Source organism: Lytechinus variegatus, chromosome 4 (genome assembly GCF_018143015.1).
Source record: "Lytechinus variegatus isolate NC3 chromosome 4, Lvar_3.0, whole genome shotgun sequence".
NCBI lineage: Eukaryota > Metazoa > Echinodermata > Echinoidea > Temnopleuroida > Toxopneustidae > Lytechinus > Lytechinus variegatus.
The window spans coordinates 3,730,209-3,746,106 of NC_054743.1; the positions used below are offsets into that span (position 1 = coordinate 3,730,209).

General features: G+C 36.8%; 1 long non-coding RNA gene across 1 annotated transcript; it reads right to left on the reverse strand.

Moving 5' to 3' along the window:
* Nucleotides 1-13,084: 13,084 nt before the first annotated feature.
* On the reverse strand, nt 13,085-15,613 carry LOC121413218. The gene is made up of 2 exons (XR_005969715.1): nt 14,039-15,613; nt 13,085-13,345 (listed from the first exon to the last, which is right to left on the reverse strand). It is a non-coding gene; the product is annotated as an uncharacterized LOC121413218 (long non-coding RNA).
* Between the last annotated feature and the right edge of the window lie 285 nt (nt 15,614-15,898).

The following is a 15,898-nucleotide window of genomic DNA, read 5'->3' on the forward strand; positions in this document are numbered from 1 at the left end:
AACAAACATTTGGGGCGCTTACCCTGGTTATCATCAAAACCAAAATATCTGATTTTTTAAATAAACAAAAAACAGGGACCGCTGAGCCTTTTTTTATAATAGAGGGGTTGAGTTGAATGTGAGATCGAGGGAGTAGACCGGCCAACCAAAATCACAAATTTATACAGACTTCGGCTTTTTCTTGTACGTGTTTGCTGAAGGGGGTGAGGACTGAAACTTCCTACCAACTCCGCCGTCTCTGTACTTTTAGATTGAACGATTAAAACGATCGAGACAAAAATGCATTCTAACTATTTTGAATGTTGTTTTAATGATTTATTCATTATTTTAATTTGTCGAATAAAGATGCCGCTCACAAGAGTTCATATGGTACCAAGCATACGGGAATGGTATAGCCTGAGTGGTAATTTATTCCAGAACCAATTAGAGCTTGGAGTGGACGAGAATATCATTACGTGTCTGTAGTATGTTCATGGTAGTATTTATTTCATTATTATACAGTGTAGAAATAGAGAAATATATACTCTTTTCATTAATTCAGTGTTTTCTGACACTCTCGATCTTGAAAAAGACATCCCTTTTGCGCATGGTATCCAGTCGTCAATTAAAGTCCCCCATCACCCCCCCCCCCCCGAACAATGAGCTGACTTGTACACAACATTAACATATAACATAACAAAATAAAGCGAAAATACCTTAGCACTTATGAGCAATTATATACAACATCACATGATTGCCAGATGCGAGAATGTAATGGGGGGAAAATTGAGTCACTTCATCTCCCCCCCCCCCCTCTCTCTCTTTTAAGGAGGCCCGAAATACCATGCGTCTTTTTGTGGAAGTAATGCGTCCGGGATTGGGGATTAGCTTTGAATGCATTTTACTTTGACACCATGCCGACTGCGCACTGAACGGGGTAATTACCTATTAGTGGGCGTCCAAGCTGGCTGCGTCCGGCATAGGGGATTATCTTGAAAATGCGCCATGATGTGACCCCATGCCGCTTGCGTGCTGAATGGGGTTGTAGAGAGGCCCATGCTGGTTGCATCCGGCATGGGGGATTAAATTGAATTTCGCATGGCTTTGACCCCATGCTGCCTGCGTGCTGAACGGGGCAATTAATTAGTAACAACCGTTCATGCTGCCTGCATCCGGCATGGGGGATTAATTCTGATTACCCCATGCCTCTAGCGTTCACCCCATGCCCCCTGCAGGCTTCACGCTATAATATTTTTGCTCTGTTCCCTTAGCGAAAGCATTTCGTTAACAAGCGGTTATCCAGAGTCTAGACATCAAGGGCGTAGTTGGAAATCTCCCCGCCTGGCGATCTTGGCGCGGACAGGTGGTCCAGTTTTACGACTTTGTTGACAAAAAATTATTGGCGGGGAGATTTCTTCCCTACCTCCTCACTTTTCTTCGTGGTGTTCAGAGTAGCAGGTCGTATTAATTTCGATCGCTTGTTTGATTATTTCCAATTCCTACAAATTTCCCCACCTCCATCCCCTACACCTCCATTTAGCTAGAAGGGTAGGCGTCTCTTTCCTATTCCATATAGAATTTTGGCTCGTTATTCGCGCTCTGGAGCTATGAGCTTTGTCGCACCTATAGGGTGGGCCGCAAGGGAATTTTCCGTCCGCCCCTTTTCACTCTTTTTAGTACTTTTGGTTTCATATACTTTTGGCTTTGGGTGTTTTGGGGGGTCCGACGTTTTGCCCTTGCCAGAGCGCGCTAAATTTTGCTAGGGTGTATTAGTCAGTTCATTCATTTGTACAGTAATTTACTTTATCATTATATAAACATAATTGTATAACGAGAGGCTTCCTGAGAGGTTTATTACAATTCGCAAAAGAATAATGATTATTAGCGCCCACGTTGGCCTGGTGGGCTACGGCAAGCTGAGAAATCTTGTCGTAGATAGGCCTGTGGATGGATTTATATGTATTTTTCCCTACTTTGGCCACGTGGCAAGCTGGGAAATCTTGGCACGAAATTTAAGTAGGAAGGGCAAGCTGTGAAATCTTGCCATGGTTTTGGGTAAGCTGTGAAATCTTACCATTAAATATTGAACTTGGCAAGCTGTGAAATCTTGCTATGTTCGTGTTTTTCTGAATTTTGATTATTTTTATTCCCACCTATATTGGTTGAACTATATTTACAGTATTATCGAAAATCATTAGTAACCTCAGGAGGCCTCCACACCTATTTCTTTATGTAAAAGAACGTATGATAATATTATGACTTTTCTTGATGATTTGAGAATTTGAATACGGCGATGCTACTCGCTTAATTATTAAACCACGAAATACCGCATATAACTGTGTTTGTATCTTTGTTGTGTCTGGACTTGGATAAATACTCTTCAAAGCTTACTACTTATGTTTAAGTACGTAAATAACATGCTCCCACCTTCATTCCACAATTTTTATACTCTGAATGCATCTATTCATTCATACCCTACCCGTAACTCTTCAAATTTCCATTTAATTAACCCCAAATTGCTTATTGCGCAGAGATCCATAAGACACCATGGTCCAGATTTGTGGAACTCTATACCAGAGCCAGTCACACAATGTTCGTCTCTTCACTCATTTAAGGCAAACGTTAAATCTATGTTATTATCAGAATACTTGAATTAAAATTTCTGTGTCGTATCCTTTTTATCGTGAATTTATTCCTCCTTCGTTTTAGTCATTACCAATATCTTCATCTTGACCATCATCATCTCCATGGCCTTCATCATCATCATCATCAACATCATCATCATATCACCATCACCCTCAGCTATTTGAAAGAATATGCCCATTCTGCTTTATCAATGTATTAATTCAATTAGTATACATCAAATCAAATCAAAGTTAAACATAATGCAGTTGATGGTCTCCTAAAGACCTTGCAAAGACATGGACACCCGGATTTACCAGCCACTGCCCGAACACTTTTCCAAACTCCTAAAACTGTTCAGACTGACATTTCATCAGGCATGGAATATGTATACCTGGGATTTCGCGAACAATTGTCTAAAGCATATAAGACATGTAAAAGGAACATGGAAGATACCAACATTATCCATCTTGCTATGAACATTGATGGAATTCCCCTTCATAAGGACACCTCTAAAAGCTTGTGGCCAGTTCTTTGCTCAATAACTAATGCTATACCTGTGCATGTTTTTCCAAATAGCATTGACATATGGCCCTTCAAAGCCCCAAAATCTGGATTTTCTCAATGATACAGTCAGAGATCTAGGTGGTATATTGACAGATGGCCTCGTCGTGGATGGGAAAGAAATCCAAGTCAACCTGAAGTGCATTGTGTGTGAAGCTCCTGCTAAGGCCCTGGTGAAGGGTACCAAGTTGTATTCTGGGTTCCATGGATGCGACAAGTGTACTCAGCGTGGAGAGTGGAAGGGGAGGATGACCAACCCACAGACTAGTAATGTTCGGAAAAGAACGAATGAGTCATTTCGGGCGCAAGAGTATGCTGAGCATCATATCACTGAATCGCCATTTTGCCAAGTGCCCATAGATATGGTCAAATGTTTTCCATTGGGCTATATGCACCAATCCTGCCTTGGTGTCATGAGGAAGTTGATTCTGATATGGATGAGAGGAAAAGGGAGACTACAAAATTTTAAATTGAGTTCAGTGCAAGTTGGTGTCATTAGTGAGAAGCTTCTTTGTTTGAGAGACTCCATAACAAGTGGTTTCCAGCGAAAGCCACGTCACCTTTGTGATATCGAAAGATGGAAGGCAACAGAGCTGCATCAATTTCTCCTTTATACTGGTAAAATTTGCCTGAAAGGAGTATTGACGCCAGTCTCATACAACCTATTCATGGCCCTAAGTGTTGGTACATGCCTGCTGATGAACCGAGAACTTGCTGCAGAGTACCACACCTTTGCAGAAGATCTCCTGGTTTTCTTCAATGATCAGGGAGGTGCATTGTATGGTCAGGAATTTATTGTATACAATGTCCACAGTATGAACCATTTGGCAGATGAAGCCCGTGCATTTGGAGACCTCAACACTTGTGCTGCATTCCCTTTTGAAAATTACCTGCAGTACATGAAAAAACTGGTGAGATCTGGCAAAAGACCCATTTTCCAGACTTTCAAGAGACTTAGTGAAGTTGAACAGTTTCGAAGCGCATCAGCCCAACCAAAGACCTCAGCTGTATCTACAAAGAAACCTGATAATTGCTATGTCTTCAATGAATCTTGATGCTGTGAGGTCGAAGAGGAAACTAATGAAACCAGCGAAGTTGATGACAAACTTTTCCTTTGTAGGGTCTACACCAACAGTGAAAGTGCATTCACAACACCTTGTGATTCTAAAGTAATTGGTATCCACAAGGTCAGCAAACGCAATACCAGCATGCAGATGGTCCCACACCGATCCTTAAAGAAGAAGGCTCTTAAGGTTGAAGTTAACAGGAATACATTCATCTTTATGGCTTTATTGCATTGCTGATAGAATTAATGGTATTTTTTTCAATTTTTTTTGCTTCTGACAAAGTATGTACAGTCTGTCCTATGTAAATGTATATGTAAAACAAAATTCTACTCACAATTAATTTTGTTAAGCAATGTGGTAGAGCAAATTGCTATGCAATGCAAGGAAAATTATTCCCTGTACAAATGTAGCTCCTATTACAATCTACCAACTCCATTAGTGTCACATCACATATTATAAAATGATATTCTTTACCTGCTGTACACAAATGTATATGTATGTAATAGTTTTCCTCAATGGGCGTATACATGTACAAAGAGGCAATGCACACACTTTTTTTGAGCTACATGTAAGAAACATTTATTGTTCTTGTTTGTTTTGTAATTTACAGATGAAGCACTATGCTGGTCTCTACCTTGTGGCTAGAGAATGATGGAGATTCAAATGTAAGTCAACAATTTACAAGTTCATGTATCCCCCCCTTCTGATTCAGCTGATTCCATTTAGGGGTCATAAAAAGCTGATCAAATGAAATTTGCTATTGAAACTTTAAACGTTTCATTTGTTACATTTTAAGTTCCAAATATGGTAGATTTATATATATATTATACACAATACACCTAGGTTTTTATATAATGCTATATAGCCATTTCAGATTTTTTTTTTTTTTTTTGTTTTTCAGTAAATCATGCTTGTGTCTGACTTTTTGTTTTAATCTAGGAGGCGTACTGCTACTGGCCTGGCCACAGGCAGTCCACTAAGGCAAAGAAACATGAGATCCCAGATAAGCAGACATGGGGAAAGCATGAGATACGTTTACTCCGTGTAACAGGTTAGCATTTTGCACTTGTATACATGTACTCTAATGAATGTTACCCCACCTCTATGTGAATAGGTTTATTTTAAGGGATTAAGTAACTTCGTGGAGCTTGCGAAAATATGAGCTGAACCCTTCACAAATTATTATTTGTTTAACTCGAAGCTATTTGTGAAGTCTCAATACTTTCAATTTGCAAGGTATTGTATTGTTCTCTACTGTTACTGCCATATGTCTCTGATGTAAAATGTTTAGATAAAAAATTGTACAATGTAATATATAATTTTGAACTAAATTGCCTTTTTTGTCTTTTTTGCATGTTTGTTTGATTCTGGTTTACTCCCCAAAATAACCACAAAGCCTTTATTTAAAATGTATACCAGCTATTCAAAAAAAAATTGACACCCTGTGCCAAAGTATATAATCTTTTAAAGTTTAAAATTCTTCTTCAAGTCGCATTTTGCACGATGACAACACTACACGCAGGCATGCACACAATTAAATAGACATTGTACACAGACATTAAGGCCCGAATTCATTTATTTATTTATTTATTTATTTATTCACGTTTTCTTTAAAAGACAGGGTAGTCCCATTCAAGCCAAAAGGCCTGCTTTACAAGGGAGCCCTGTCAAAGTGTACATACATGATTTACATAACAAATACAGAAATTAACACAGTGAATGAAAATAAATAAAACAACGCTTTTCGTAGAATAAAAATCATAAATGAAATGAGTATAAAACAACGAAAGTAATATATAAACACAAAGACAAAGCACGATGGGCAAGTACAAATAACGAAAAAAAAGGAAAAAAAGAACATGATAAGACAATGGTCATTATGGTTACTTATAGGAAATCTGTTCAAAGGGTCTGGTGTTGCCTTAGGCGTCTTTTGAAGATTTGGAGGGAAGGGGATGTTTGAATATGAAGTGGTAGGGAGTTGAAAAGTTTGGTTGCAATATACATGTATGAAAATGAACGTTTTTTGTTATCTGTTTTGGGCTTGGGAAGGTATAACTGATTGGTAAGAACATGTCGAGTAGGGTAGATGGTATGACGGTAAGTAATTAGTCTTCTGAGATATGGAGGGGATAATCCATTTAATACCTTATAAACTAGAACGCAATATTGATAATCAAATCTCGTGTGTATGGATTGCCACTTTAAAATACTAAGCAATTGAACGGTCGGGGTATAATAATCAGCGTTTAATATGAGGCGGGCATATTTATTTTGACATCTTTGTAATCTTAAAAGGTTTTTCTTGGTTGACGACGCCCAGACTGTACTGCAATAATCAATGTGGGGAAGGATTAATGTATAATACAATTGTTTTAAAGATTCTTCATTCAGGCAATGTTTAATTCTTCTAATAGAATGGATAGAATAAGTTATTTTTCTAATAACCTCGTTTACATGAGGAGACCAGTCGAGATGCTGGTGTACAACAACTCCTAGATATTTAACCTCATTTACATTCTGAAGCGTCTCACCATTCATTTTTATTTCTAAATTTGATATCTTTTTCTTTCTGCTTGAAAACAACATGACCTTGGTCTTATCTGTGTTAACAATCATACCGTTTTTCCAAAACCATTTTGTGAGGATATTAATGTTTCTTTGCAACTGTTTTTGTACAGAGTTTCTTCCATAACTTGGAATGAAAATAGCTGTATCATCTGCGTATAAAGATAGGTGTGTTTTAGGTTGGAAGGGTACGCTAGTAATATCATTAATGTACATACAAAAAATCAAGGGCCCCAAAATGGAGCCCTGAGGCACTCCTGAATAGACAGGGAGAAAATCACTGAGGGTGCCCTCAAAAGATACACACTGCATTCTACCGATAAGGTATGATTTGAACCATTCCAGTTCTAGTCCTGTAATACCAAAATACTCTAACTTCTTTATAAGGAGGTTATGTGGTATGATGTCGAACGCTTTTCGTAAATCCAAGAAAGCGGCACCAACCAATTGACCATTGTCAATGCTGTCATACAGATAATCACTGATTTCAGTTAGGCATGTTGCGGTTGAGTAATTTGACCTAAAGCCAGACTGGCGTTCACTCATAAGGTTATGTTCTTTTAGGTAAGTAACTAACTGTAAGTGAACAGCCCTTTCAAAAATTTTGGCAACTACGGATAATAGAGATATTGGTCGAAAGCTATTTAAGTCACCACATGATTTCCCCTTAGGTATAGGTACAATCTTGGCAAGTTTAAAATCGTAAGGAAATTTACCTTTTCGTATTGAATAATTAAAAACATGAGCTATTGGCGATGCAATCTCATGTGCACCCATTTTCAAAAGTTTAGGGTGTAGATCATCAAGACCAATGGACTTGGAACAGTCCAAGTTATTAAGCTCTCTTTGAATAAATTCAGTAGATATTTCTTCAAGGATAAACTTGGATTGGGCTAGTTTCAGTCCATTCAGAGCTTCGTTTCCAATATCTTCTTTGTTCATTCTTTCTAAAGCTGATTTACCAACATTACTAAACATCGAATTAAACTCACGAGCGATCTTTAATCTATCTGACACAAGTTCACCTTCAATCATTATGTCTGACTTGTTACTTGGACGTTTGTTAGGTAGCAAGCCATTTAAAATATTCCATCTTTTCTTCATGTCACTGCCCGCAATTCGGAGCTGCTCTCTAAAATACGCCCTCTTTAACTTCTTATTGAGGATATTGGCTTTGTTTCTATAACTTTTAAATCTGCTATAATAGATGGGATCTTTGGTCTTGTTAAACCTTTTCTTGTTAAAGTCTCTTTCTCTTGCAATGTCAATGTACTGAGTGTTAATCCAAGGTGATCCTCTTATTTTAGTTCGAACAGAAATGTATGGAGCATGCTTGTCACACAAATGAATGAATGACGAACAAAAGGTTTCCCATTTTAAGTTAACATCATTTTGGGCTTCTAACAATTCATCCCAATCAATGGCACCTAAGTCACTAAGAAAAGCATTTTCATCTAAGGTACGAAAAGATCTAAAACGAGAGATTTTGGGCGTGAACGTACTGGCCGAAAACTTTGTTAATGTATAAACCAACGAGTGGTCACTAAACCCAATCGATTGGACTCCGCATTGTAATGTACCAAAGGAATCAGAGGCGAGTATTAAGTCGATTAGGGTACTGCTATTCGGTGTCACTCGGGTTGGTTGTTGAATTAGTTGATTTAGTCCAGCCAAGCCTCCTATTTCATTTAGCCTTTTGGATAAAGAATTTGTTGTTAACATGTTACAATTGAGATCACCGAGTAATACAATTCGATCAGAAAAGGCAGTGACTTTATCAAGATTATTTTCAAGTGCATCGAAAAAAGACATTGATGCATTGGGCTGCCTATAGATTGTACCAACGAAAATGCTAGTCTCATTTCTAGGCTTAATTTCAAGCCAGAATAGCTCAAGTTGACCATCTTCTAGGTCAATTCTTCTTGTATATGATATATTACTACGTATATAGCAACAAACACCTCCACCATATTCTACTCGATCATTTCTCTCTAGATTATATCCATTTATTGCAATTAAATTATTAGAAATATGTTCATCTAACCAGGTTTCAGATAGCCCTATTAAATCATAAGGGTTATCTTTCAAAAATAATTCAAGATCAACTTTCTTGTTTCGCAGATTTCTTATATTCAGATGTGAAACTTTCATGCCCTTTCCTTTTGGAAAACTCAATTCCTCTCTTTGTAATTTATCAATATCTGAAAGCATATCGGAACAATAATTATCATCTCCGAAATCGTTTTCATCAAAGAAGGGTAAGACAGAGAGTATACATTTTGAACATGTCCAGTTTACAAAGTGTTGATTAGGGTCGAGGTACTCTACCTCAGATATATTTGCACATTTTACATGTACCCATAAATTGCAATGAGTGCATAATAACGCCTTTTGATTACATTTTACAGACTTATTACATAAAACACATGGGTGTAAGGTGACCATTTATACTATATTTTTATGTTACATTTATTACAGTGGCGAAAAAGATTATTATATTGTACAAACTGTGATTTCAACGAGCCTAAATTATATAATAAAAAAACATTAACAACGAAAATGTGAATATTATGTGAATACATCAAATAAGGGTAACAGTTATTATGAATGCGACGAAATATAAGATGAATTGAAACTATAAATAAGAAATGGATGTTGTCTTTGTGAAATTTAGTAAGGTAAGATAAAATGTCGTAAAATGTTCAACGTTTGACGAGAAGTTGTATAGTTATGGCGTACATGTCAAAAATATGGCACAATAGAGTGGTATATGGATATGCTTCTAACTTGTATGGTATATGTCGCATTTACTGACGATTTCCAGAGTTATGTTTTCAGAGACTGTAACTTCTGAAGTTCAGATTCTCTTGTAAGTGAGAGTCTCGAACCATTTTTTTTCCTTTTACCTGGATCACACCGTCCTGTGTCCATACTTTATCCACAAAATCATAGCGGGCCTTCTTGATCTTCCAAAATAGGTTCGATCGCTTCCTAGTTAAATTTTCATTTATGTAGATCATGCTCATATTTCCTTGGCGCTTCCTCAGCTTGCTCCTTGCCTGATATACTGCACTGCGGACATGATATGTTGCGAATTTCACAATTACATTCCTATGTTTCTTCTTATTAGCATTACTACTGATGTCTGCTGGCAATTGGTTACCTTTTCGAGGGCCAAGGCGATGAGAGCGGTCGATGTCGCTGGCGTTTACGTTCACATCTAGTTCGTTACTACAGATGTTGCGGATGATTTCGTCGGTGTTTTCATCTGATGATTCGTCAATGCCCGAGAAGACTAGGCAATTTCGACGGGAATACTGCTCACCGTCGTCGATCTTTCCTTCCAATTCGTCGATGCGTTCATGAAGCTTCAAAATTTTCTCCTCTTTTTCTGACTTGTCAAAATTGATGGACTCTGTCAGGCGCTTTCCAATAACTCCCTCGATTTCTGAAATCAAACTAGATTTCAGTAAAGATGACAGTTTCTTGATGACTATCTCCTCGGATAAAAGAGTGAGGAGAGCTTCTCGAAGAGCGCCAGTAAGCTCCATTTTCCCATCGGCGGTCATTTGTTGGCTTTCTTGGGGTTGACTTATCTGGCTAGCACTAGCAGCACTAGCAGCCAAAGGACTACAGTGTTGGGCTTTGCTTGCTCGGTGGGCCAGTGAATCTTTGGGGGTAGACTTCTTCTTACGTAACAAGGAACTGGTCGGGCTTACCGCTGCCGGCGTTCGCGGGCTGTTGAAAGTAATAGTCTCCGACGTCTGAGCTCGGTGTTTTGAGCGTGTATGATGTCTACCGGACATTTCCCACAGCACTATATTCTCCTCCAAAAGAAGCACAAAGTAGTAACGATGTCGATGACAAGACCAATATAATTTCTTTCCAATGATTTTAATTAAGTCAACAAGTTAGCAATCAAGTTGCAGAAAAGTCCACATTTTCGACTTTATACGGGCTATATACGGAGCGAGAGATTACACACGTCCGTTCATGATGACGATATAAGACTATTCACAAAGGTGGTTTCGTTTGAAACCATGGTTTCTAGAAACCGTGGGTTTTAGAAACCATGGTTTTTGAAAAACCATGGTTTCTAAAACTTGCGATTCACAAACGATGGTTTCTAAAACCCACGGTTTCAACAGTGGTCTCAAATGAAACCATGGTTTCAACAGTGGACTCAAATGAAACCATGGTTTAAACCGTGGGTTTTACCTCAAAACCAGGGATTTCCCCTTTTTAGCGCGTACTGAGCATGCTCAGTTTCATTGAAAACTTACATTCTACAGCTAGCACTGGCATAAGTGGCAATACGGTCTGATTCTTCAATTGCTACAACTTTTTTTCGTTGAAATATAAACAATTTAAAAAAGGTGTAATTTTTGCGCCTCTAGCTACTAGTATCTTGCGATTCCCAGGTACAGCTAGCGCTAGTGCGCGTACGATGTATTAGCTGCTGTACTATACTGTATTGGTGATCGACTCGGCCCCGGGACCCCGCTCAACAACTGACTTAATTTTGTGATCATAATTTATTTTCTTCACTTTTGTCGCAGAAGATAGACTCTCTTGTATTCCCTTAACTCAATTTCTTCATAGAAAGAGTAAAAATCAGTGTAGATGCCCGATTTGTTGAGGTTTGTCAACTTTTAGTTCTCTCTGATCGTGAGTAGCGAAAAACGGATTAAAGATTCGGTGCTTTTCATCACAGAGGCGGTTGGAAGCAGTGGAAGAAGAAGAACCATAACGAGTCGTCATGAGGTGCGGACGTGTTTTTCGTTAGCTCCGACACTGAAGCGAAGCAGCATATAACTCTACATGGGAATACATTGATACATATTCCATGCATATTCCACGAACATACTCTGGAATCTGATTTCTATTGCTGAATCAACTAACTACCGAGAGGAGTCTCCTTGAATTTGTTTCTAATTATTTTGAATATTTTGATGTGTGCCAAATCATCATTAACTTTTCTGCCATATTTTGAACTATCAAAGTATGCCTACGAGATCTACGATGAAGGCCGAAGAAATGTCTGTAAATGTTTGAGAAGAAGTCCGCAAGGCACTGGAAGGAAACAACAATTTGCTTGACAATCTGACTGTAAAGGTAAAACAAATTATTATTGACGAATTAATTGATACTGTTACTACAAAGGTTGCCGAAGCACTAAAAGAATCTTATGGATTTGATCTAGAAGAGAAAGAAAAAAAGATTAAGGATCTAGAAAAAAAAATTATTGACCTCGAAAATCAACAAGACGATGCTGAACAATATTCGAGGAGGAACCGTTTAGTATTTCATGGAATCGAGGAAAAAGAAGGCGAAAATACGGAAGAGGTTCTCAAGAATTTCTGCAAAGACAAGCTTGGACTACACATTAAGGATAGTGACATCGACCGATCACACCGTCTAGGACTACAGAATAATGATAAGAACCGTGGGATCATCATGAAATTTGCCAACTATACTACCCGTAATGCCGTCTACCAGAGCCGAGGTAAGCTCCGAAAATTAAGAGCCCCATCCTACTACATACAAGAAAATTTGACAAAATAAAGATCAGAATTATTCTGGGTAATCAAGAAAAATTTCAAAGACCATCTAAAAAGTATATGGACACAAAATGGACGAATCAAGGTAAACTGATGATCATCGAATTACGTTGACCAGGATGAGCGACATTGAAAAAGTCAAAGAAAAACTACCAATTTCGTAATGACTGAAGGTATGAACCATGAGAATTTTTCTTCCATGCTCCCAAACATTGATGATTTTAAAGGAACAACTTATAATGAAATACCCATTTTCGTTCAACTATGATTGACTGTTAATACATACAAAAGATATTAACGACTTTTTCACCATTCAATATTGAGGCCATTGCATGCGCCGATTCGAATAATTACCCTCAGAATTTCTTACAGGAATCGAACCCTTATTTACTGTAAAAGTCTACAACATATAACATCATAATTTTTCATTAACTGTGGAAATTACTGTTTCAATATTATATTTAAGTCGGAATCATATATTCATAATGCACTGGCAAAATTGATTTTCCATAATACCACCATGTTAATTATTCACTCCAAAGGCTAACACGACCCTAAAGTGACAATGTTTATTAAGAACAAGATGGGCAACGACCTTGCCTAATCTTCACGATACAATATCGTTTGTTCAATGTTAAAAGAAAGAGTTTCTATGTCTTTTGTCTAATAATAATATACAACACTGGGCGTTATCACCTAAGAATATAATGTACAATCAACTTACCTATAGATCTGTTATCTAACAATAACTTCTATCCAATGAGAACAATTCCTATTCATCTTATTGTATTTTCTCGTACAGAGTTCTGGGTGCTATGACCCCAAAGTGACAATGTCTTTAGAATAAGATGAGCAATGAACTTGCATAATCACCACGATACGATATTGTTTGTTCGATATAAAAAGAAGGTTAATCTATCTCTTGTGTCTGAAATAAAATTCTGGACGTTATCACCTATAGAATATGATGTACAATGAAGTTACCTATAGATTTATTCTCAAACAATAACTCCTACTCAATGAGAGGAAAGTTTACTCATCTCAATGTATTTTCTCGCATAGAATTCTGGGTGCTTGTTCGATATAAAAAGAAGGTTTATCTATCTCTTGTGTCTGAAATACAATTCTGGGTGTTACCACCTATAGAATATGATGTACAAGGAACTTACCTGTAGATCTGTTGCCAAACAATAACTTCTATCCAATGAGGAGGCCTACTTATCTCATTGTTTTTTCTCGTATGGAATTCTGAGTGCTATGACCCCAAAATTACAATGTCTTTAGAATAAGGTGGGCAATGAACTTGCATAATCTCCACGATACGATATTGTTTGTTCGATATAAAAAGATGGTTTATCTATCTCTTGTGTCTGAAATACAATTCTGGGTGTTACCACCTATAGAATATGATGTACAAGGAACTTACCTGTAGATATGTTGCCAAACAATAACTTCTATGCAATGAGAAGGAGGCCTACTTATCTCATTGTTTTTTCTCGTATGGAATTTTGAGTGCTATGACCCCAAAGTGACAATATCTTTAGAAAAAGGTGGGCAATGAACTTGCATAATCTCCACGATACGATATTGTTTGTTCGATATAAAAAGAAGGTTAATCTATCTCTTGTATCTGAAATACAATTCCGGACGTTATCACCTATAGAATAATGAAGTTACCTATAGATTTGTTCTCAAACAATAACTCCTACTCAATGAGAGGAAAGTTTACTCATCTCAATGTATTTTCTCATATAGAATTCTTGGTGCTTGTTCGATATAAAAAGAAGGTTTATCCATCTCTTGTGTCTGAAATACAATTCTGGGTGTTACCACCTATAGAATATGAAGAACAATGAACTTACCTGTAGATCTGATATCAAACAATAACTTATATCCAATAAGAAGGAGGCCTACTTATCTCGTTTTATTTTTTCGTACATAGTTCTGGTTGCGACGACCCCAAATGACAATGTTTATTGAGTACAAGATGGGCAATGAACTTTTACGATACAATATAGATTGTTTAATGTTAAAAGAAGGTTTATCTATTTCTCGTGTCAATTCTAGGCGTTGCCAACTACAGATTAAAAGAATATAATGTACAATGAAATAATGCCTATTAATTTCATTGTATTTTCTCGTACAGAGTTCTGGGTGCTATGACCCCAAAGTGACAACGTCTTTAGAATAAGGTGGGCAATGAACTTGCATAATCTCCACGATACGATATTGTTTGTTCAATATAAAAAGAAGATTTATCTATCTCTTGTATCTCAAATGCAATTCTGGGTGTTACCACCTATAGAATATGATGTACAATGAACTTACCTGTAGATCTGTTGCCAAACAATAACTTCTATCCAATGAGAAGGAGGTCTACTTATCTCATTGTATTTTCTCGTACATAGTTCTGGGTGCTACGACCTCAAAGTGACAACGTTTATTGAGAATAAGATGGGCATTGAACTTGCCCGATCTTCACCATTCAATAGTTGTTGTTTGGTATAAAAGAAGGTTTATCAATTCCCTGTGTCTAGTATCCTTCACGATACGTTTTATTGAAAATAAGTTCTTTTTAATTCACTTCTCCTTAGTTCGGAGATAATTTTGATTTTAGTAATCAGCCATGCATGCTTAAACTATATCTGAAATAACATTAAAAAAACAGTTGGTGTTCCCTCATATTCATAATATAGTATTTAGACTTGCTGACGCTTCAAATGTTTTCCATTCTTGCAATTACTGCGATCCTTGCTCTATTTCATGTCTTTTTTGTTTTTTTGTTTTAATGAGTAATTGATATTTTTATATTCAAAGTGTTTTTTTTTTTTAATGTCTTTTATCAATAATACTTAATACATTTATGTCTAATAGTATATCATGTTCTTGTGGCAGGCAAATTTCCGGAATTGGAAGTACTGATTGTTTTTTATGTAAAAATCCAATAACCAATACCCATTTAGACGAAGAAAATCATGACGAATTATCAGTTGAAAATGAATATTATACCCTTGATGAATTTCAGCAATTGATATCAAATCTTAATAGATTACCGCTTTATATTCTTTTACATTTTAATTGCCGTAGCCTGAAAAGAAATTTTGATGCTTTTAGCTCATATCTACATCACATTAATACATATCAATCTATTATCGCAGTTACTGAAACATGGCTCAAAGAAGGTGATGAGGAAGGATATAATTTACCAGGTTTTTCGTTCACTGCAAAATCTCGTACAATGAAGAGAGGGGGAGGTATGTGCGCAGTGATATACAGTTTAAAAGAAGACAAGATCTTGATATCTTCAATGACAATATTGAAAGCATGTCTATTGAAATCAATTCGAAACCAACTAATCATATAGTATCTGTTATATATAGACCACCAAACCAATCAAAGGTAAAATTTATGGATGACATAACCATACTTTTAAATAATATTTCAAAGGAAAAGAAACAGTCCACACTATTGGGTGACTTTAATATAAATATTCTTCATTATAACATAAATTCTTCTGTTAATAATTTTGTTGATACT